This window comes from Plectropomus leopardus, chromosome 9 (genome assembly GCF_026936395.1).
Source record: "Plectropomus leopardus strain MGB_pleo_1.0 chromosome 9, ASM2693639v1, whole genome shotgun sequence".
NCBI classification, from domain to species: Eukaryota; Metazoa; Chordata; class Actinopteri; order Perciformes; family Serranidae; genus Plectropomus; species Plectropomus leopardus.
In genome coordinates this window covers 35935224-35960665 of record NC_142184.1, presented here as the reverse complement: position 1 = coordinate 35960665, position 25442 = coordinate 35935224, and positions in this window count along the sequence as shown.

Here is a 25442-nt window from a genome sequence, read left to right as displayed (position 1 = left end):
AGTGAGTCATTATAAAGACAATCATGGGCGTGGAAGGCGGGGCTTGAGCTGCATTTATCCAAACTGTCTAACAGTTCTCCAATCCCATGCAGACTTGTGAGACATACAAAGGAGCACAAAAGCGGATCAAATCCAGTTGCTAAATTACGCTGTGAACTTTGTACTTTTTCAGCACCAACCAACATCAAACAATATTTTCTTCATTTAAAGAGACATTTGAAAACTAGAGACTGTGAATTGCCCATTGTGGGATGCTCTTTTAAGTCTAGGAGTATTCTCAACTTTACTGCCCATAGAAATCGGTATCATATAGCTTCTACGTTTCAGGATTTCAGACCCTGACCTTGTTGTTAGGGTGCCACAGTCAAGCCTTTGTAAATGATGAAGAGGATGACTTGGATTATTTGTGTCACCAGATGTGTTGACTGAACCTGATTTTCAGCCTGTACATAAGTCTATTCAATGAATTGCATCCCTTTTACTTGGCTGCAAGCCGTCCTTCATGTCTGTCAGCAGTTCAAGTAATTATGGATGATTTATTTGATATTGGTGAAAGTACTGGACAAATAAGTAAGCAGGCAATTGAAGATATTTTGAAGGGACATAATTGCTCATCGGAAGAATTGACCTTGTTATTAACTGAAGCATTACGGAGTGCAAACCCACTCACTTTGCTTTCAAGAGAGGGACCTCTAGGCACAGAGTATAAAAGGCAGTCATTTATAGACAATATTTTTCTGTCATTGAACCTGTTGAATATGTTTTGAGTATACAAAAAGGTCTCATACTGTCGTTTTATGTCCCTATTCTAAAATTACTCTCTGAAGTTCTCAAAGAGAGGAGGTGCAGCATGTATTAGGGAAAACAAGCAGAGTTGAACAGTCTGGCCACTACAGGTCATTTCTGGATGGTGACTATTGTAAAGAAAATCAAATTCTCTCAGGCCAAGATGTTAGTTTATGCATAACCTTGTACATTGATGATTTGAAATTTGTAATCCTTTAGGCACATCAGAAAAAAACACAAAGTCTGTGGTGTTTATTGGGTTCTTGCCAATTTGCCAAGAAAATACAAGTCAGCACTGTCATCAATCTATCTAGCTTTACTGTGTAAGACTGAGCATATCAAGATTCACGGGTTATAATAGGGTTTTGGAGCCACTGATTAAAGATGTTCAGTATCTAGAAACAGTTGGTGTATACGTGGAGAAACTTGCTTGTAATGTAAAAGGGACCATTGTGTATGTTGCTGCTGACAACTTGGCTGCACACTCCTTAGGTGGATTCCAAGAATCTTTTTAATGTGGAGAAGTTTTGTAGGTTTTGTCTGGCTAATCGAGGAAGAAATACAGACTTGTGATGTTAAGTGGGAACTTTGTTTCACAGTCACCAGAGTTGTATGATGGAGCTGTAGATGTGTTGAAGCAGAGTGAACTTGTGTCTGTTGTTGATGGTGTGAAGCGAGAATGTCCTCTTAACAGATTGGCAGGTTTTCATGCATGCAGAGGCTTTCCACCTGATTTTCTACATGATGTGCTGGAAGGCATTGTACCTGTAGAACTAAGTCTGTGCCTTGCAGATTTTATTTCTAAGAAGTATTTCACATTGGATGAGAGCTTAATAGTGAAATACAAGGTTTTCCTTTAAATTCTCTGACAAGACAAACTGCCCTCAGAAACTTCCATCAACTTTTAAACAGAACAGGACTCTAAATGGTAATGGACATGAAAACTGGAGTCTTATGCGTTTCCTTCCCTGATCATCGGTCACACGTGTTCCAGAAGGTGATCTAACATAGGGAATTAGTCCTTGAGCTCAAAGACTTGGTGGAGTTATTGTCGACCCATATTTCACTCCAGACTCAGTTTATTGTTACAATCAAAATATCGGACCACAGACAGTTGCTGCTGACAGTTTTCCCACATAACAAGTTGCGTCCCAAACATCACTTTATTGAGCATTATCCATATCTTATTCAAAAGTTTGGACCCCCAATTGAGTGGTGGACAATCAGGTTTGAGGCAAAACATTCTTTCTTTAAGAAGGTTGTGCATGATGCCAACAATTTTAAAAACATTCTGCTTACCCTGGCCACAAGACATCAACTTATGTTGGCACATTATCTTGAAATACCAAGCATTTTCAAGCCTGAGACTGAGACTGCAAAGGTGTCTGATGTGTGCCTGGAAGTCTTAGACAGTGGTATCAGACAAGCTATCTTGAATAGATACAGTGATGTTGACACAGTTGGACTGACCCTTATGTCTTCCTAAATGGAACAAAATATTCAAAGGGAATGATTCTCCCTGCTGGGAGTACAAGTGGACTACCAGACTTTGGAAGGATTTTGGAAATATGCATTGTGCTGGCTAGTAATGTTTGCTTCATTATTGAACCTTTAACAACGTAATATGTGGAACATCTGCGGAGTTATCATCTTGTGAAGAAAAGTCCTACTGAATGCCTCTTGGTGAAACCAGAGGATCTCAATGACTACATGCCACTGGTGTCATACTTCATTCAAGGTCGTCTTAGTCACTCCCAGGACATTCTTGCTGAAATAAACATGCTGTAAGTAATTACACACTTAATTAGGGCTGAACGACCTTAAAAAATGTCCAATTGTCATTATTTTGACTGCTTTGATTATATTGCAATTAAGATGATTTGTGTTACTAGAGGGAATGATCATTTTTACATTATATAATTTTTATTGAAAAACATTAAAATCACTATAGTGTGATTTTTGCAGGGAACTGGACCAAACAAAGATAATTCTTAAGTCTGTAGAATATGGTTTTAGGACATCTATTTAGAATGACAATTTTAAATTTAAAATGGCATTTTGTCTTTAACAAAAATGGCACCTCCCGTGATGTGAAAATTTAAGTAGGCCATATTGCAATTTTGATAAAATTTCAATTAATTGATCATTTCAATAAATTTGACTATTCAGCCCTAACTTCGTATACATGCATAATATACATGCTTATATAGATTCAGTGGCCATTTTATTAGGACCCTGTGTAATCTAATGCAATTGTTTACAACAGTTCTGCCCCAAATTCTACTTTTTGTTAACCCTCATATCCTCTTTGGGCATTTTGTACATTTTTCTTAACTTTGATTTTTGATCTGGTGATCTTTTTGGCTGTGTTACAGCCTGGCATAATTTTTTTTCAAAGCGTGTCTTTTAGTTACATTTTCTTTCATGTCTTTTATACTCTGATGCATTTACTATACTCTGGACACCTTCGTGCCAAAATGTACCCACAAAAAAAACTGCTATGAAATCATAAAACATCTTTATTTTTTTCTGATTTTTTTTTTTTTTTCATAAATCACTTAAATAGCTTCCAACTTAATCCAAAATATAAAGCATTCAATAATTTTCAGGATTTTCACCATTTAAATGCCAGTTTAACTATTTTAATTATGAATTATTATGACATAAAAGACTACATCTGAATAAATTTTTTTTTGCTTATGAGAAAAAAATATCTAATTTAGCCACTTTTGCCTGTACTCTGGCCTATTATATTTTTGAATAAATCCTATTTTGTGATTAAAAATGTTTAAGGACAGACATGTGGACCCTTTACTGAATATTTGAACTTAAAAGGATATATTTTTCTCCTTTTCAGGTAAAAAGTGGTCTACAAATGCTGCTGGCATTATCATATCAGAAAATGAAATCAGGCGTCTTTCAATTGAAGACATCCCCACAAGTGTTGAGGAGCTGTACCAGGTGTTAGAGCAAACTTTGGCCTGAGAGGTGGATTCATTTTGCAGTTTGAGGATCCGGTTTCAATAATCAGTTGTGCAACCTGACAGATATCAAATACCTCCCTGCAGAGCGGGCAACATTAAAAGTTGTGTTCATAGCTGATGGCGTCTCAGATTCTACACTGGACACATGCAGCTTCCCATCTCTCAGTAGTGTGGATTCTGCGAATGGCCTGACCCCTTCCGATTCCACAGTTCTCACATGATGTGGAGCTCCAGCTGAAAGAAACAAATTGTAGGTATGCTAAGGATGGATCTGTGATGGTGATTCCTAAAGGTTTAAAGACTGGTATCCTTGACACACTTGCAGACAGGTATGCCGAAGATTAGTGCTTATCCTGACAGGCATCACTCACGAGGTGTAGCCAAATCGCTTCGTGAAAGCATCCCAGTCTGAAGGACCCAGGGTCTGAAAAGGATGGTACTCGTGGTTTCACAGCCTGAAATTTAAGCTCGAAACTATCGGCAAAAAGTTAAGTGCTGCAGGATGTCCTGAGGTCATAATAAACAAAAGAAAAGCAGGAGATGTCAAGGAAAAGCGTGTAAAGAAGTCCAAGAAAGGTGAGGTCAACTACTGTCCAGATCCACCTGAAGGACAGACTTCTGGCGACTTGGAGGAAAAGCGTAAGATGATGATGGAGGTTGAAATGCTGAAAAGGACCCTGATCACCAGCTGGTAGAAGACCTGATGGCCGCTCGTTTTCCCAAGCATGAAAAGAGATTGTTGGAGATCAGCCACTACAGAAGTCACTTCCAGATGGCCTGCTCTGTTCAATGAGAGACAGGTAATCAGTTACACAATTCAATCAATTTTATTTAGAGTGTAAAATTACCATGCAACACATTGTACATTAATTACACAAAGACATAAAAAGCATGTTGTGTCAGATACTGTATACTGTGTCCTATTCAGCAATGTGTTTGACTAATATTTTCTGTTTATGTCTCCTCAGATTAGGGCAGAGTTTAAGAGAATCGTCACCACAGACTTGCTGGAATCTTTTCTCAACGGACTTGATGGCCTGGTACCAAGACTGCTGGAGATGTACAAAGCAGCAACCAGGTCTGGAAAGAAGCAATCACTCAGAGACATTTTGGACTGCCTTGAGAAAGATGTAAGTGGAGGAGCTGATGACCATAAACTTAGGCACCCTTTGTTATGTTTGCTATAAGATTTTATGGTACTGCATGTTCCTTTGTCTGCGTAGGACACAAGCGAGAGGAGGAGGACTGCTGCTCTGCTCGGCCTGCCACACTTCATAACGGCGAAGATCCATCAGGCGTCATCAGGATGTGTAATGTAAGACCATAACTATATCTGTCATTCAAAACTGCAGATGTGTGTATGTTTTGTCTGTTTCACTTTTGTTGTTTGTTTGTTTATCCTATTGGCTGTGTTCATTCTAATGGTCATAAATTTGGCTTTTTTTTTTTTAAATAAAATTTTCATATTTAAACCATTACAACCTTAAGGATAAAATGTTCCCATTGGATCATTAAAACTAACATTTTTGATCCCTCTGCCGTTCACGAGAGTAAAGAAGACCATTTAAAGGATTAAAATCCTGAAATGAATTAATATTTGGTTTTATGTTGGTTCAGACTGTTCTGGGGACCCGACCGGACAAAATGGGGGCATGACTTCCTTGTTCTATTTTTAAGGATTATGATGACTGAAATTTGAATTAGCCTTGTAAAAGCCTATTTACTTCGGCGACAACAATTACATTATCATTTCTGCTTTTTTTCAAGGCTCATGTTGGGGCTCTGGATGAAGCCATGAAGGGGATGCAACTTGGCCTACTGATAGGCTATGAAGATGCTGAACGGAATGCCTTTCCACGTGAGGTCTTGATTGTGGCAGTTGTGGTCGAGGAGCGATTGTGCTGCACAACATGAAAGATGTGCCATTCAGCTTTGCCATGCTGATGGGCGTCATCTACTGTGTGAATCTTGAGTATCCAGAAGCCATGAGGTATTCCTTTGAGTTTCTTCAGAGAGTGGTGATGAAGATCAAAGCAGACCAGCCTCTGCTCGAAAGTACGCGGTATAAGAAACAGGATCCTGAGGGCAAAACTGTAAACTTCTGTTCATCATCTGGAAAGAGTTCCTTGTCAATAATTTTGCTCATTCTGTTGAATACAGACTTGTTGTGTTAGAGCTGGTTTGTCTGAGACTTTAAAAGGAAAGACTTGTATTTCACCAAAAAAAAAAGTTCCCATTTCTATCTTTTCAGTGGAATAGGACTGAAGTGGACATGGAAATTACACACACTTAAAATAACTTTAAGCACAGTCTAAGGATATAAGAACTGATATTGACCCACTTCATTTTGTTGGACTGATTATGAGAGGTGATGGTCTCTGCTGTTCTCTGCTCAGGCAGAATTTTATTTAAGACATACTGTATGTTTTATGGATGTTGAATGCAGTTGTATGGCAAGCCTTTTAACATTTAATCAGTAGGGCTGACTAGTATTTTAGTTTTCACTAGTGGAAATGATATTTTGTTTTAATTCAGCAAGTTGCAGACATCTACAATGAACATTTCATTAGTAAGCAATTAATTACTGATATCAAAATTAACATTTTGACTAGTGAGAAAATAATTGTAGAGATATCCTTAATTAGTCTTGCTAGTAGTCAAAAATTACACTATGGATATACTAGCTCGGGATTCAAAGTAGTCAAAAAAAAAAAACATTTTGCTGTGTACATTTTGCTACCACTACTGATTAAATGTTAAAAGGGCTTGCAATATACTTGTCCATTGCAGTAGTCAAAGTAGTTTCAGGATTTACAGCACAGTTATTTAACCACTTCATTTTAACCACTTCATTTTCTACTGTTCTCTGCTCAGGCAGATGATTTTCTTTAACAGATTTTTGAATGTGAAATGCACTTTTACACAAACCATAAGAACAATCACAGGGTTTAAAGTTTCTATTGGCCCACTTCATTTTGTTGGACTGATTACAAGAGGTGATGGTCTCTGCTCAGGCAGACTATTTTTATTTAACATACTATATTATTTTATGAATGTTAAATGCCATACTTATCTTATGTAAGCATTCAACAGTCTCAGGATTTAAAGCATGGTTATTTAATTGTTTTATTTTAAACTGATGGTCTAGGGGTGCTCTCTTTTCAGACATGATTTTCTTTAGCATTTTTTGAATGTGAAATGCACTTCACAAATCATCAGAACAGTCACAAGTGAATTAGGGCAGCTATAGGGTGACTGTTGTTTAACATATTGTTTAAATTTTCTTATTTAACATGCATAACAGTCTCACTTCAACACACATCGGTTTGTTGTGTAGGTCTTGGAGATAAATCCTTTCATTTATTTTGGCTTTTAGCATTGTGTGTTATCCGGCGTCTGCCCTAAGTGTGTTCAAATGAGTTGAAGGCTGAGGCAATTGTTCAAATAAATGTTTTTGAACAGATAAGTTGTAAGTTTGTTGTGAAACTGGTAAACTTGCCATTATTAGTCAAGATAAGGCATAAAAATTAAAAATGTTAGTTTAGTTAGCTTGAAAACTGAAGTTAATTTGCTGCCTTAAAAACATGAGTAAACATAACTTGAAAATCCAATTGGTATGAATATGGTAATTTAAAAATGTGAGTTGAAATAGTGTGGAATTGTGTGTTTCTTTGACAATAGAAAGCAAGTTTTATTGAATGTATAATGTAACATCGTAAGTTGTTTTAACTTGGACTATCAAGTTCAAACAATGAATTATCATTAATTAAAGACTTCTAGAACTTAACTTTGTGAGTTGAAATAATGTGGAATTGTATGTTGATTTAACAAGACAAAACAAGTTTTATTGAATGGATAATGTAACATAGTAAGTTGTTTTAACTCAAAGTATCAAGTTCAAACAATACATTATCATTAATTAAACAACTTGTATAACTTAAATGTGTGAATTGAAACAAAAATTATCTTTAAGTTGAGTTAACTCATGTTTATGAGGCAGCAAATTAACTTACGTTTTTAAGTTGAACCACCTTGATTTTTTTTACAGTGTAAGAGTGTTTAATCAAGAGGTGATAGATGTTTCTAGTTTATTTATATTTATATCTATTTTATTTTTTCGTTATATTATATTTTTCATATTTAATCTAGGTCACTGTACATGGACAGCAGTTAGCGTTAATACCATTTACACTTTACATTTAATCTAAAAAATTATATTTAATACCTTACCATACATTGACTTTTGCCTGCCATGTTTATGCATTTATGACGTCAAGTCGGCAACTCGTGTTATAAAATAACGTTATCAGTGTTAGTATACTCGCCTGGCATGCTATATAGTTCAATGTTTGCTTGCTTGCTACAGCCAATAGATGCATTTACTAAAATGTGCAACTACTTAAAGTAAATGATAGCTACAAGAAACAAAAAAAAAAAAATTCTGTCAATTGTTGACACTGATTCCATGCTTTCCGTCATTTCTGCTGCCCTTAAACATCACACACACTTCCCAACTCTGCAACTGGGGATTCGTATAAATTTCCCAATTTCCTAATTTCCCATTCATAATTGTGACTCTGGAGGGCCATTAATGTGCTCGCAACTTGTAAATACAGTAAATATGATATTTGCAGGGAGCACATGAAGGCAGTAACAGTCCAGCTCACACAGCAGCAAGGAGGGACTCAGCTTCTGCATTGTTTGAGGATGTGATGATGGAGATATTAAAACAGTGTCAGCTGCTGAAGACAAATCACCAGTCATCCAATTTATGTCACATTATTGTTGTCATAGTGAGACTAGCTTTTTTTTAATGTGTCTGAAAAGGTAAGAGCTTGGCAAGAGATGTCCCACAATATACAAGAAATTAGGAAAAGTTGACAAGAAAATGAAAATCAGTTTTAAAAAACAAGAGAATTGAATTTAAGTTACTCTCCTAATGCACTCTGTTCTTGGTAAAACAGTAGGCAGGGTTCCTTTTACCCTAAAATTTTGCAAACTGTAATTGCGAATATAAAATACTTCTAACAGAAACACGCTAATTAAAAAAACAAAAAACAAAACATGTATCACAAAAAAGTTTTCACGCTCACATGAGGTGGTATTTCAAACAATTCAAAAAATAAGTATTTCATAAAACTGCAATAACAACACTTTTATGGCTTTTATAGATAACATGATACCATGGCTATGGACCTGGCTCCCTCGGGCATGATGCAGCAGGTGCTACAAGAAGGGTTATTGCATCACATATGGGCCAGCTGTAGGCATGGGCAGCCCACCCAAACTTCCGTCTTGCCCACGTAATAAAAAGTTAAGGGAAAAATGTTTATCCAATGGAAGAATATAACAGACTGCCCCAGTATCGTTTCTTATTGATGATTGGGTGGGCAGCCTACAGCCCTCCTCCAAAATTCACCAAAAGTTATCATGAATCCCATGTAATATCACACAAGACCCGCCCTATTCTAACAGTTATTGGTTGTCATCGTTTTTTGTTTTGTGTTCTCTAAGCTTCACTCAAACAGTTAGCTGACTTAGCTCACAGCCACTGTCTCTTTATTGTTGACCGTCTTTGAACTGCGGGGAAATATATGACCCTCATACATGGCCACTCCCACATATAAGGGGCTTGCCTGTCCATTATCGCTCCATAACATGCCTACGTGGCCTTGGATTGGAAATAATGACAGCTAGTGTGGTGGCTGCAATAGAAATAAAGCTGCTAATGTTTTGAACATCCATCACCATGCTTCTTGGAATGTTATCACTAGAGGAGAAGTCGCAGATTATCACTCAGTGGAAATTCAGTCTCGCAGTTGTGTTTTATCGACATTTCGAAAAATATCGCTTAATTTTTGCACAAATCAGTAATGGAAACCAGTCTTGTGAGTTGCATGTGTTTAAGATACAAAACTTTGAAGGTTATTGCTTCCTTTTTTTATGTTCAGACTGTAGCACTCACTCCTGTGCCCAATCACCATTAGAGTTCACAGCTGGAGGGGCTCTTTCCTAAGAGGGATCATTATGATGTCTAAGATAACTTATATGTGAGCATTTGTGAGCTTGAAATGTGCGTATACAGCATCTTATCCAAAAAATCCTGTCCAAAAAATGTGAACCTGACTCCCAGCCCAACATTGCAGTTTCATGGAAAGCATATGGGGCTTCTAGGAAGCCTGAGGGCGTACCACCTTTGGCTGTCAGGAGTCGGGTCAGATAGCACTGTCTGCACTCCAGCACACATTGCTCACATTGTTGGACATGTCTGCAAAAACCAGATGGCTCTGACCCAGAGACCCCCCCCCCCCACAACACACAAACACACACACACACACAAACGGTCATAGTCAGAATCAGGATATCTAAGCCTGTTCTGGTTTCATAAGGATGTGGTTTCTGAGGTACTAAGCCAGAAGCTATAACACTCATATAATCACCTGCCAGCTCAGACATTGAGTCAGCCTTCAAACAATAGTGTTTATTTGCCAACTGTTTCCTCACCGTGTTGCGAAAGTAAAGGAGTGTGGTCCATTGTGTAAACACTACCTTACAGGCCTTACAGGGTGAGATAAACTAATTTTTACATTTGCTTGCCTGCCTGAATCTGCAAGGTGGGATTTACCACATCCAGACTGTGTCAGGTAATTAATTACTCATCAATCAGTCAAAAATGTAGTGCACTGCCCTTCCTGTGACTGCATAATAATTTGTAATTAAGTAATTTGAACAATATTTTATCTGAAAGCTAAAACAAAGTAATAACTTCTAATGTCAAGTTATGATTGAGATGCTGAATCTGTGTGTGGTGATGTGAAGGTAAAGCACCTCACATTTAGTAATTGATAGTAGACTTGGACGGTATGCAATACTTCCTTCCTGAAATTCAACCAGGGCATACAGTAATAGTATCCGTGTGTGGCGCCAACACACGGCACCTCCAGTTACTTTCAGCTTTTAAGACTCATAGATAGACAATAGAAACCCACAAAATGTTAAGAAAAGTAATATTCTCACTCCTATTTTCCTTATTAAACAGAGAAATATAACTGTACAACTTTCGAATTCAACTTTCTCTCAGTCACGGAATACTGACGAGGCTCAATTGCCTTGGTAACTCATAAAACACACTTGACGGTAATGGTAAGCATACCTTTGTGATTTCTGAATATCCTGATACACTTATCAAAGGTTACAAAACTGTAACCCTAGTTCTATTAGCATGGGTGGAGCCCTCTCAATTGCTGGCTGGTCTGGGGGTTTGTTGGACCCATCCACCACCCCTCCTACCTGCCCTGAAGACCTTACCAGTGTCTCAAACTGATGGTATCCAGCAGCATATCATGCTGCTGTGACGGGTTATTTTATTACACCAAAGGGTTCTGTCCAACCAAATTACAAACTGAAGCTACGCAACAGTGTAACAAAATGTAAAGGTACCTTTTGGTGTCTGTATCTACAGTAAGACCATCCCGTTCTCACTCTGAACTCATCAAATTACGCTGCTCTGTCAGTGCTTTCTGCATAAGATCATGACTCGGCATCAGATGAGAATGTACTCAGAAAGAACCGGTTGCAGTGTTACGTTGGTGGATGTTTGGATTGTACCAGGTGCATCCACATGCAACACACATGGGCAGCGTCACTTGAGAATGCAGCCAGATGGAACCATTTGCGTGTTCATTAAATGCTGAAGGACGGCAACGGGTAATAATGCTGCCAGTAACCACATAATATAAGGTGCACAAGTGTGCTTAAAGGACGGGTGGGTAGGGAGGTGGATGGGTCCCACAAACAACCAACTTTCATGTCAAATCTTTCAAATCAAATCTTTATTTGTATGGCACTTTTCATACAAAGAGTAACACAAAGTGCCTAACAGAGATTAAAAACAATAACAGAAATGAAAAACATCAAAGAAAATCAAGAAAAATACAGACAGCCTGACCCTCCCACCCCCACATATACGTACGCAACAAAACACACACATTCATGTAGATATTCCCACACATATTCGCAAAGGCACCCGAACACCCCCCCTTACCACCCACACACACGCACACATACACCAACACACACCAACTGTTACTAAAGAGACATGGCTAGAGAGACATGGCTAGGCACTGAGACCTGAGGCGAGGGAGAAGCTACCTTTGGGGGCCAACCTCACTGAGAGAGGTCACGGTCCAGCACCGCCGGGGTGCCACCACAGAGACCATCCCAACCCGGGCGGACAGGAGTGCCCGCACCAAGATGCCGAGCCCTCTAGCCACCCGGGCCGAAACAGTCCATGGTACAGCACCCCCAATGGTGGACCAGAGACCACTCCCAGTCCGGTAGGCCCCGATGAGGAAACACTGGAGCTAAAAACTAACACAATAAAATAAGGTAAAGAACATAAAAGCTAAGAACGTAAGGGACTAAAACAGTAAAATAAGACAAAGAATACAAGTACACAGTAAAATAGTTTAAAGGTTATAACCGCTAATAATTAAATAAATAAATAAATAAATAAATAAATGGGAGACTAAAACAGTGGAATAAGATAAAATAAAAAAGTAGAATAAATAAATAAATAAATAAATAGTTAGTTAGTTAGTTAGTTAGTTAAAAGCCTGATCCTGAGGTTCTCCGGCAGGCTGTTCCACAGACGGGGGCCATAGTAACTGAAAGCCGCCTCCCCATTTCTTTTAGAGCTAACTTGTGGTATGGTTAAAAGGCCAGTGCCGGAGGACCTCAGGGTCCGCGAGGGTTGATAAGGTAAAAGCAGCTCAGTTAGGTAAGAAGGCCCAAGACCTTTGAGACACTTAAAAACAAGTAAAAGAACCTTAAAATCAATCCTGAAACGCACCGGGAGCCAATGAAGCGATTTTAAAACCGGTGTAATGTGCTCCCGCCCTCTGGTCCTTGTCAGCACTCGTGCGGCTGAGTTCTGCAATAGTTGTAAATTGGAAATGCTCTTTTTGGGAAGACCAGAGAGCAGGGCATTACAATAATCTAGAAAACAAGAGATAAAAGCATGCATCAGTACCTCCGTGCTGGCCTGAGAGAGAAACGGGCGGACTCTGGCTATGTTCTTTAGATGATAAAAACCAATTTTTGTTGTGTTTTTGATGTGTGGGATAAAAGTAAGCTCAGAGTCAAAAATCACACCCAGATTTATTACAGATTGTGATGTTCTAAAAGCCTGTAACTTTGGTAAAAGTCTCTCTTTCTGGCCTTCAGGACCGATGACTAAAACCTCTGTTTTGTCCTGGTTGAGCTGTAGGAAATTTGCTGCCATCCATGAATTTATGTCTGAAATGCAGTTAAAAAGGGCATCAATAGGCCCTGTGTCATCAGGAGACACAGCGATGTACAGTTGAGTATCGTCAGCATAACTATGAAAGCTGATGCCGTGACTCCTGATGACGTCCCCAAGGGGAAGCATGTACAGATTAAAAAGAGTTGGGCCTAAAATTGGCCCTTGGGGAACCCCACACTTTACCTCATGGATTCCTGAGGAACATGTATCCATACTTACAAAGAAGTGTCGATCTGTGAGGTAGGAGTCAAACCAGTTCAGAACAGTACCAGAGAGGCCGACCAGGTTCCTCAGTCTATTTAATAAAATGTGATGGTCTACTGTATCAAAGGCGGCGGTTAGATCCAGTAGTACCAAGACAGTGAGTTTATGGTTATCTAAGTTGAGCCTGATGTCATTTAAAATCTTTACAAGGGCCGTCTCGGTACTGTGATTCATCCTAAAACCAGACTGACACCTCTCTAAAATGTTATTTGTGATTAAAAAGTCATCTACTTGGTTAAACACAAGTTTTTCCAAGATTTTACTTAAAAATGGTTAAGTTCGATACAGGCCGATAATTATTAAAAATGTTGGGATCTAAATTGCTCTTCTTCAGAAGGGGCTTCACCACAGCCGTTTTAAAGGAGGTGGGGAAGACACCCGTCTGAAGAGAGCAATTCACCATGTATAACAATTGTTCCTCAAAGAATGCATGAAACGTTTTAAAAAATGGAGTGGGAATTGGGTCTAAGAGGCAGGTTGTGGGCTTTACTTGGGAGAAAACTCGACCAAGTGTCCTCGCATCTACCAGGGCAAAACTCTCCAGTGTTTCCTCCGGTAAAATCAATGATCTGGGTGAGTCAACACTTAAAATCTGATGCGGTAAAAGACTCGATCTGATGTCATTGATTTTACTTCTGAAGTGGTCTGCAAAATCCTCACAAAGGGCGTCACTTGGTATCTTGGAGGGTCTATTAAAATTTGCGTTTGTTAAAAGGTCGATTGTGGAGAAGAGGAATTTCGGATTGGTTTTATGGTCGATTCATTTTTGAAAGTGAGAAATTCTTGCCTGTTTGACTGTTATTGTAGGTTTTGAGGTGTTCACGGAATATTTCGAAGTGAACTGTTAACTTTGACTTTCGCCATCTCCTCTCAGCACTCCTGCAGTTTCTCTTCAGCTTTTTGATGTTCATATTTCTCCATGGCGGTGTAGGTTTTGTTTTAACAGTCTTCAATTGAAGTGGGGCCACTGAGTCCAGTGTTGTCTTTAATTTATTGTTAAAACTGTCAACAATGAAATCACATGGTGCTGGTAAAATTTCTGCTGGAGTGCTCTGTAAAATCCGGATAAACTTTGCAGCCACTTCAGAAGTTAGGTAGCGTTTCCTCACTGATCTCACCGGGGCCTCCCATTGATTAAAACTGGTGACTGTAAAAAACACACAAAAGTGGTCAGACACAGCCAGATCCACAACAGAGGGCGCACCAATGGACAGGCCATAAGTTATGACCAGGTCCAGGGTGCGCCCCCTGCTGTGAGTTGGCTGTGTGACATGCTGTCTAAAATCTAGGCAGTGTAAAAGGTTTAAAAATTCTCTGGACACTGTGTCTGAGGAGTTGTCCATGTGCAAGTTAAAATCACCAGTTATTAAAATTCTATTGTACTTACTATGTATAATTGATAAAAGTTCGGAAAACTCATTGATAAAAGATGATGAGTACCTGGGTGGTCTGTAGACGGTTAAGCAAAGAATGGGGGGGTTGCTAAAAACAAAGGCATGATACTCAAATGATAATGGGTTGTTAAAAATACTTCATTTGAGCACATGGTAATCTTTGTAATTGAAGCAGTTCCGCCTCCTTTTTTGCCCTCTCGAGTTGAAAATAAAAAGTTAAAATTTGGTGGGGAAGCCTCAGTGAGAACGACAGGTGCATCAGTGCCAAGCCATGTCTCTGTCAGTAGAATGATGTCTAAGTCGTTGTCTAAAATAATGTCGTTTATAATAAATGATTTGTTTAAAAGGGAGCGCACGTTCAGGACAGCTATTTTAGTGTCTGCACTGGACGTGTGCTTGTCACCTCCAACTCGGGGGATGTTTAAAATACAGTTAGTTCTATGAACAGACCCTGGTCTTACCTGTCTGTTGTTTGTAATTCTGGTTTTGATTGTCTGAATATTATCCTGCGCCTGTATAGTGGAGGGTGACGGTGGAGGTGAAGGTAATTGGGAGGCAGGGGGTCTGTAAGTGCGTGTGTCCTTAGTCAAGTCAATGTTCACAGATAAAAGATGTGAACCATTCTTGTTTGGGTGGAGGCCGTCGTGTTTGAAAAGGTGGGGCCTGTTTAAAAAAGCTGCAAAGTTGTCAACAAATGGGATACCTTTTCCCAGGCAGTATTCCTTCAACCACACGTGCAGCTGACGAAGACGGGTGGTGGTGACGTCACCGTAACGAGGTGGGGGAAGCGCTAATTAGCCGCTTCCCCGTGTCCAGCAGGTGGTCAATTAGGGTGGTGAAGTCCCGTTTAAGAAGCTCCGACTGCTGGTATTTTAGGTCGTTGATGCCGGCCTCCAGGACCAGCGTAGAGGCTGAGCTATGATGAGCACTCAGCTGCAGAGCGGAGGATGCAACGTCCTTGACCCGTGCGCCAGGGTGGCAGAAGGTCCGGCCGCCATGCACTGCCACGTGCCTGACCATGGAGGTCCCAACCACCAGCACAGAGGGGCAGGTGCGCCTCTCCCGAGTGGACACTTGTGACTGGGCCATGGATGGTGGAGAGCGGGGCCGTGTGGCTCCGTGCCTCACGGAGGAATTCCCCAAGTGAGCCCCAGGGGAGGAGCACTGTTGTTGTGCGGCAGCACGAACACCGGTCAAATCAGACCCGGCAGGACCCGGGTGGTGTCGGTCGCGGGAGCCGGGGGCAGCCTCTGCCCCGTTGAGGGTATCCGGATCCCGACTGCTATGGGTGGCCCCGAGATGTCTTCGGACAGTGTTCTTCAGCAGCCTCAGACGCGTGGCCGAAGACGTGGCCCGGGATGGCAGCTGTCGATCCCGGACTCCAGCGGCGCAGCGGTGGGGCCCACCCGGAGGCTGCAGCGGAGATGACAGACCGGTGCGGCAGCGGGGCGCCGCTGCCTTGGTGCCCGCCGATAAGGAGGGACCTGTGGGGCCGGTGGGAGGAGTGTCTCCTGGGTGATGAGCTGCGGTCACCGCGTCGGTCTGAGGCGGGGACGGTGCAGCAGCCTCTGGAGGGGAGCTCAGACCCTGACCATCGCCTGGAGCACCAGCATACTGCGACAGAGCCTCAAAGCGGTTGGAGTGGAGGCGAGGTGGTTCCAGCCAAGGTCCTCGATCGGCCACGGCTAACCACCTCAGCCCATGAGCGCTGGAGGCGGGGGGTGGAGCAGAAGGATGGCCGCGGACCGGTGGGATCCCAGGGCACCGTGTCCTGGAGGGCCGCTGAATACGAGGAGATCCGGAGACATTGCTCGTGGGCGATGGTCATACACTGGTCCAGCTGGGCTTCCTTACTCCTCAGTTCCTCGGAGAGCCGGCGGACATCATTCAACAGGTCAGCGATCTTTTTTTCCGCTTTCCTTAGTTGGAGATGATGGTCTTCAGGGGACATGGCGGTAGCCATGTAGCATAGCTTAGGTTAGCTAAGTAGCTCGCGATAAACAGAGGGACAAAACCGGATTTTTCCCAAACTCCAGGTCACTTCTGTTTAGTTTGTCGTCTGTGTTCGTCTGCGTTTGTGCCACCAGAGCAGTTAGTTTGTCTGCAGAAGTTGTGCGAGTTTAAAAGCTTAAAAGTTTAAACAGGAGCAAGCGACTAGCCTAGCCACCAGGCTAAAAACAAACCTGCTAAGCTAGTCCATAGAGTCCGGTAGGCCGGATAAACTAAAGACCCAAACGTGCGATGGTTAAAATCTTCGACCTCGTTAAAAGATGAAGGTAAAACAACCACGATCTATCACACTGATGTGTTGAGAAACTTCAACACTGGGAGTCTGGAGTTCCTGTGTGTAACAGTATGTAGTACCGATAAGGGATTAAAGGCTAGACCCAAAAGCAAACACACAAGCTGAGGTGTGAACAATCAACACTTTTTTTTTTTTTTTTATGAGGAATGAGCCCGGGAATAGCATGAGGCTAGTGAGGTGGAGAGCGTGGTTTGTCCGAGGGGGACTGAGGGGTGCGTGAGGCTGGTGAGGCAGGTAGCGTGTTTGATCCGATGCGGCGAGGGCAGTGGGTAGCTGAATCCAACAGCGAGGGGCTTGGTGGCGAGGTGCTGGAGCTCGAGGGATTGCTTGCACTGGAGGAGACAAAATGCATGAATGAATATAAACTCCAAAGCAAACAGGAAACAAGAACACTTGAAACAACTTTAGTGCAAAGACAGCCAATCTAGCACGAGATAGGTAGGGGGACAATCTGGCACCAAAGCAGAGTGAGGCAGGAGTATATATGCAACCATGAAGGTGATTGGCGATGGGGCACAGGCCTTCTCCACCAGGGTTATATCAATGATGTTGTCGTCAGCTCCTGAATCAATGATTCAATTCTCAATTCTCAATTCTCAATACGAATAGCTAGGGAGATGAGGTCCTCTAGCGAACCGGGCTTGTCTCAACTCGTCCTCAAGTTCCTCAGATAACCCCCTGAGAAAAAAACCCCATTACAGCAGCCTCATCCCAACCACTATCTGAGGCCAAAATGCGGAAATCAACAGAAAAGGAGGCTGTGGAGTTTGTGCCCTGACACAGGGAGAATAACCGATTTGCGGCTTCTTGGTCCTGAACGGGTTGGTCAAAAACCCATACGAAGTTCTGCAGAAAACTCAGAAAGAGATAACAAAACAGGTGACCCTCTCTCCCACAGCACAGTTGCCCACTGAGCAGCCTTGCCCCGCAATAAATTCATAACATAAGCCACATAGGACTTATCGGAAGGGTAACTAGATAGTTGCTAATCAATAACCAAAGAGTATTGAAGGAGGAAACAACCGCAAGAGCCCAAATCTCCTGAGTAATGTTCCAGTGGGGGAACAAAGGGCTCTCTAACTGAGTGGGGGAGGGGAGCAGGAGCATCAGCCACAGGTGAATTACTCATGGAATTGGATATGCTGGAGGATTGGGGATTCAGCTGTGCCAGTTCACTCGTAATATCGGTCATGTGTCTGTTGAGGCTTTGCAGCCATTCCATGACTCCTCGTAGCATGTCTTCGTGCCGACTGAGGATGATGCCTTGGCTGGAGAGAGCGTCTGTGATCGAAGCTGGGTTTGCTGGGTCCATAACTGGCCAGATTGTTCTGTTACAGTACGTAGTACCGATAAGGGATTAAAGGCTGGACCCAAAAGCAAACACACAGGCTGAGGTGTGAAGAATTAAATGTTTTTAATGAGGAATTCTGGTGAGAGGAAGAGGGAGGACGATGGGGGGATAGGAGACAGGGAGCGTGAGCGCAGGTGAAGCTGACATGGCAGAGGGAGCGGGGGTATAGCGTGAGGCTGGAGAGGCAGGTAGCGTGGTTGATCCAATGTGGCGAGGGCAGTGTGTAGCTGAATCTAACGGCGAGGGGCTGGGCCTCGTCGCCAAAGTGAACAGGAAACACGAACATTAGAAACAACTTTAAGACGGCCGAGCTACCATGGGTGAGGTGGGGAGACAATCTGGCACCAGAGTAGAGTGAGGCAGGAGTATATATGCAGCCGTGAAGGTGATTGGCAATAGGGCGCAGATAAGGAAGTGTGCGAGGAGCTCCAGCACCCTAAAGCCACGCCCAGCCCCTGCAACAAAAAGCACACCCAGAGACCCCAGCAGAAAAAACACAAAACCAGTCCCAAAAAAACAACACATAACCACCGGGCACCACAGATATATGTGTTTTTCAACTTACCATCTGTCTCTTTTGCCTAAACCTAAGGATCTGTGACTTTTTTGCCTAATCCTAAACACCATGATGGTCTGCACTGTTGTGTTAACTTAAGGACTGTGCTGCGTCATCCCACCACGAGCATTTGTTGACATCACGGTAATGGCATCCTGGAGTGTACAACTGATGCAGAAAGATACCTACAACGTCATGAGTAGACACAGGGTCACTGACAGAGCGGCACAATGTAACTATTTGGGATGAGCAGTGTTGCTATGCAGAAATCAATGTGTTGGTGCATGTAGTGCTGGTATTTGATGATTTTGGAACATAATCATTCATTTGGGGTGGTGTTTATGACCACCTGGTCAAAGTCTAATATCTTTCTTTTAGCTCTGTGTTTTGGCTCCACCACCTCCTGAGATAAATGTCTGTCTCTTTAGCTGCTCCAATGTTCACCAGCTAGTCTCTAACTGTGTGTGTCTGCTGTATGCTGTTGAGCAGGTGGTGTACAGTGGTTTTATCCGAGCTTTTTCACTCAAACAGCTGCCTGCCGCTGCTTGTAATTTGCGGGTGAGAAAACCAAACCAACAAGCTAAAAGAAACTAAAAGGCTCCTTTGAGCTACAGAGTTGGCTGTTTGTGTTTTCTCTGTGGGTTCATCAAGTAACACCTTTCATTTTAGTCATTTGATCTTTTATTAATAATGTAACAATATTGATTATTGCAGCTTTGAGGGTTTTTTCACCTTGTAGTTCACTTGTCCTTACAGTGAGACGTATTGTGAGAAGGTAAATGCTCAGAGAGAGGGGAGGCTGGGCTTTTATTGCAGTGAAGGGGAATGTCAGAACAGGGCGAGTTTCCTATGTGCCGAGGTCGGTCGAGTTGAAAGGGAATGCTGCCTGCCGGCTTGTTTGTGTTTCAGCTGCTCTTTGTTACACTGAGCGCCTTGTTTCACAACAGAAGACTGCTGGAGGAAGAAAAAGCAGAGACAAATAAAAGGGCATGGTTCTCAGGAACAAGACGTGAAGGCAAGCACAGATGAGACTCAACCTGAGTTCATTCAGCTCTTTTGTCCTTACAGGTTATATACAAGCATACAGTGTATACACTAGTCTACCTCTATCACTGTAGTGAACCATCCCTCACACAGACTCAAAAGGAAGGCTGGGTATTGTTCCATATTGTTTAAAACTACAGCCCTGACACCAAAAGTTTGCTTCTAATGACAATTTTTTTTTTAATTTTCAGAATTATCTGAACAAGAATTAAACAAACAAGACTACATATCTGACCAGACATTCAATTTTGACTCCACAGCTCCACCCTCTCGCCCAAATGTGGTCATTTCTGGCTCCAAAAAAGTCAAGATGACGGCTGCCGAAATTCCGAACTTGATGTTTCAAAGCAGCAGTCCACAAACCAATAGGTGATGGTAGCTACTTACATTGCTTTATAAAATCTATTATTCTGACTCCAAGATGTATTCAGGCATTAAGCATCCAATCACTGAGCTTAAAAGTCTGTTACATATGCCACTAAAACGAGTGGAAGCTAAAAGTGCTATTTCATGCCACATTGTTGTTGTAATCTGCACCTTAAAGGTATACCATGCAGAAATGAACAGTAACTGTTTGTAAACAGTGAAGGGAATATTGTCAGTGTTGGGCAGGAGGAGTGTTGGATGGATCTTTGCCCTAACCTAACCATGCCAGAGAATGTTTTTGTTGACATCCCTATATTGGCTGCCATGTGCTTTTGTTGCCTTAACATTATTGAGGACTGAAACTGACAAAATCAAAAATAAATAAATGAATAAATAAATGTGTCAATAAAAAAATGAAAAAGCCAAAAATGATTATTTTTTTAAATTTCCCATTTATTTTATTTTATTTTTTTCCCCATTTTTTATTTTTTCATTTTATCAATTTATTCATTTCCTCATAAAATTTTCCATTTTTTATCATTTAATATCATTGACACAAGTATTGACACATTTTTTGTTTTATTTTTGATTTTGTCAGTTTCAGACTTCCAAAACATAACCACATGCAGCATACTCTCGTGTGTACGTAATGACATCATGGTAGCGACCACCAACAGCAGATGCAGAAGAATACCTACAGTGTAATATGTAGACGTGTAAGTTATGACGAACATTTAGAAACAGACAGTAAATAAGAAGGAAAATACTTCCACAGCAGCAGATCCTCCAACTTCACATAAGCAGCCAGCTCACTTGTACCACTACTCTTGCCATTCTTCAGGAAAGGGTGTGGTCTTTCATGCTGCACATATTGTTCTCACCACATCTTCCTCAGTATCACATGATGGTCATAATGACAGATACAATTCTTCCATTTTTGATTCATCTGGGAGGAATTTATGGCAACACCCCACCCTTCTCCACGCTCTAACACTTACACACTACAGTCAAACACAACCACACCTCGCACGTTGTTATAAAAGCTTCCAGTTGTAAAGCAGGAGCCTCTGCTGCAGCTGGCTTTAAATGACCCAGGTTTTGTTTCTGCCATTTGGGCATCAGATTTATCTAAATGTGGCACAGCGGGGGGGAGAGGTGGATACACAGTACAGGAAAATATGGGATTTATTTCTCCCCTCTGTACGTGCTGGGTTGTGTTTCAGCTGCTGGCAGCACACGCTGTAGAGGTGAAGTCACCAGGCAGCGCTGAGTGAAGAAACACAGAGCAGGCTAAACACACAGGCAGAGGAAGGTGTGCAACCACTACACAAAGGCCACAGTATATGTTGGCATCGCATGTTTCAGCAAAACACAGATATGTTACATTTGTACGTTATTATGAAGCACATATGACAACAACGCTGTGGTTAACCATGGTTAGGTAAAGATTATGGTTTGACCTAAAATTCCCCATTTTGGTGGCACAATTATGCCTGAAAACACAGCGATTGTTTTCGTGGCACTTTCCCAGTGGATACACAGTGACGGGTCGCTAAACAGATTTGTGCAAAACTTCAACAATATTTTCGAAATGTCTATAAAACACAGTTGAGAGATTATTGCATTTCCCCTGAGTAATGTTCTACAACTTCTCTCGCAATGTTAAGCAACTTCTCATCTGGCAATAACATTCCCAGAAGCATGGGGATGAATGTTAAAAACATTAGCAGGTTTATTTCTATTGCAGCTTCCACACTAGCCATCAATGTTTCCAATCCAAGGCCACGTAGGCGTGTTATGAGGGCGAAAAGGGGAAGGCAAGCCCCATACGTGGGAGCGGCCAGTCGGCCACGTATACTTTCGCATGATCCGCTCAACGTTTGAAGTTATGTGATGCAGTAACACCTTTTGTAGCACCTGCTGCATCATGTCCGAGAGAGCCAGTTCTTACTGACGAGCACATCACCATAGCATCATGTGACCCTTGAAAGGACAAAAAAGTGTTTCCATTGCAGTTTTACGAAACTGCAAGCATTAAAGTTTTTTTTTTACAATAAATGAGTTTTTCCATTTGTTTCCATAAGACGTTTTTTTTTATTTTTGATTCGCAATATCATTTTGTGCAATTTGGGTTAATGTAAACCTGCCTAGTGAATAATAAAAAAATAAATAAAAAAATAACAACCAATTTCATTGTTTGTTGGTCTTAAATTGTTGTAAAATTCTCCTAAACCACCTAACCAAGGCTTACCCAAAGTAAATTGACAGCTGTTCGTCAGGTTTTAGTAAATGTAAATTCATGGGCTTATTTGAAAGATAAAACTCTTAAGTTCTTTCCCCATCAGTCAGAAGTGTGCTAGTGCTTCTGTCACTGAGTTTATCGGTTTAGACATACTGAAACAAAATTGTTTTTTTGTTGTTGTCTGTTTCATGTTCGCCTTAACATTTTCTCTAAAGAAAATAGGAAAGATACAAACTTAGGAGTTGACTTAGAGAATTTCTGTTCATGAATGAAAAATGTAGCATTTATTATATCTATCTACCTAATATCTATTTAGTAGTATTATATATATTTTATTCATGATATATTTTATGTTTTACTTCAACGTGGACTATAATCTTATATCTAGATTCTCTTTTTGCTTAAACTTGTGTTTTTATCATTATTATTATCATGAATCATGATAATAATGATATCCATAGTTATTGCTGTTATTAGTAGTAATATTAGTATTTTATATACATTTATATACATTCATATATATTTTATATACAATATATTTTATCCTTTACTTTAACTTGCAGTATTTTATAATCTTATATCTAGATTATTTTTGTTTATACTAATGATAATTATTAATTATTATTATTATTGTTATTATTACAAGTGGTAGTATTAGTGGTAGAATTAGTGGTAGTAGTAATACATATTGCATTATTAGAGGGAGTTTGTGAGCCCAGTTTTTTCTGGGGTTGTGTATTACCATGAGCAAAATATTTAAAAAAAAAAAAAAAAAAAAAACTAGAAAAGAAAAGAAACAACTGAAAGCCAGTCGGTGCTCTTCTCCTTTTACATGATATATATGGTGAATCATTGTCTGTGGTTGGGGGAAATTGCCATTGTAGATTACACAATTGAAACCAAAAACCAGTGCACTGTAAATCTGTACCACTGAACTGTGAGTGAATCACAATAAAATATGGAGGCCGAAGCTGTTTGATGAAGGTTGGGCTCCCTAAATGAGGAAACCTAAGTGCTTTCATCCACCTCCTTCACACTGCGGTTTTCACTGACTCACAGGTTGTGCTGTCATTCTTTTACACAGGGTTCAACGATTGCAGTGTGCAGTGTCAACAATTAACTCTCACGGGCCACAGACATGCCTCTGTCATTGTGTGCCACTCCTCCTGTGTTTTCCATGTACACAGTTTTATTCTCTGTGTGCATGTGTGTCTCATTCTTATTTTGCCACTCACCTGGATCCAACACACCTGGCTACAATCAGCTCAGCAACCCACCAACCCTGTCTTTCCTCACGCTGGTCACTAGATCAGTGTTGCAGTCCCAGCTGTAGCCAAGGCCGGCTTTTTGGTGTTGGTGTTTGGTGTTATTATGTGCCGGCAGACGACCGGACGGCACCAGATGATACATGCACGGGTGGCGTCATTTAAGAACGGGATGGAACCTGTCATGTCCGCATGAAACATGGCAGGATGGCGACATGTTGACATGCTGCCGGTAATGATGTAATATAAGGAGTGCCAGGGCGCCTATAGGGCTGGGGGTAGGGGTGTAGATGGGTCCAGAAGGCCAAAGGGGAGCAGGGGAGGCTGGGGGTGAAAAAGCAAAGGGGAAGGCTGGAGTACAGAGGCATAAGTCTTAGGGGTCAGAAGAGGGACAAGGACAAGGTTGCAACATCCAAAGGGTGCTCTGCTCTTGTCTACATTACTCTCCATCTATTGTTGACACCCCAGCATCAGTTGCCATGTGCTTTTGTTGCCTAAACATAACCACATGCTTTTGTAGCGTGATCCCACCATGTGAATTTGTTGACAACCTGGGGTTGCTGGGAGGATATGTAGAGCGTAATATGTGGATGTGAAAGTCCACTGACAAAGGGGTATTATGTCATGACTTGGCCTTTTTTAATTTCATTTCTTTATTTCCACATAAGAACATGATGAATACACAATGCATAATGAGAAAGAATGTGAAGGAGAATTGCCCAAAGCCCTCCAGGGATTGAAAAATGGCATTCTCCAGGTAGCGACTACAAGACATATCAACAGCTATAATAATCAATTAAATTTAAATATATATATATATATATATATATATATATATATATATATATATATATATATATATATATATATATATATATATATATTATGACAAGGACAAAAACATAACTACGAGAGCATGAGAATGTGTTGAGTTTTCAGATGAATACATTGACAACCAGTTTCAACCAGTTCCAAAAATCACTGAATATTTTACTTGTAAGAGGTTGGAAATCCTTGCAAGGGTGATGAGCATCTGGATGGATGAATGGATCAAAGTAATTCATTGATAATCTGTAAATCAATGAGAACACTTCAAATGGGGCCTGTTTATAGCCAATTTGGCAGATTGTTATATAATTATAACAGCTGCTTTTAAAGGTGTCAGTTTGCCAAAATGTTAAAACATTATAGAAAAACCAACAACCTCACTATATCCATAGCAACATCCTTCTAACTTTAGATCCTCTACAATTTAGACTATGATTACCTACCACTTAAAATGTGAAACATCACAAATAATAGAAGTGACATAATGAATTTAAACTGTTCTACTCTTTTAAAAAATGAATGTACACTACTTTTAGTATCATTGAACTTTATATTTCCTCATATAAAAAAGCGAGGAGAATTCAAATTACAGTTTTAATTTAGACATTCAGTCTTATAGTCCCAACTGAGCTCTCATGGCTCCAATACCCCTACTGATCCAAAAATGGAATGGTGCTGTTCATGCTATTTATGGTATTCCATTGCAAAGTTATGTCATTGGATGATTACAATTATTTTTTGGGTTATTTTTGT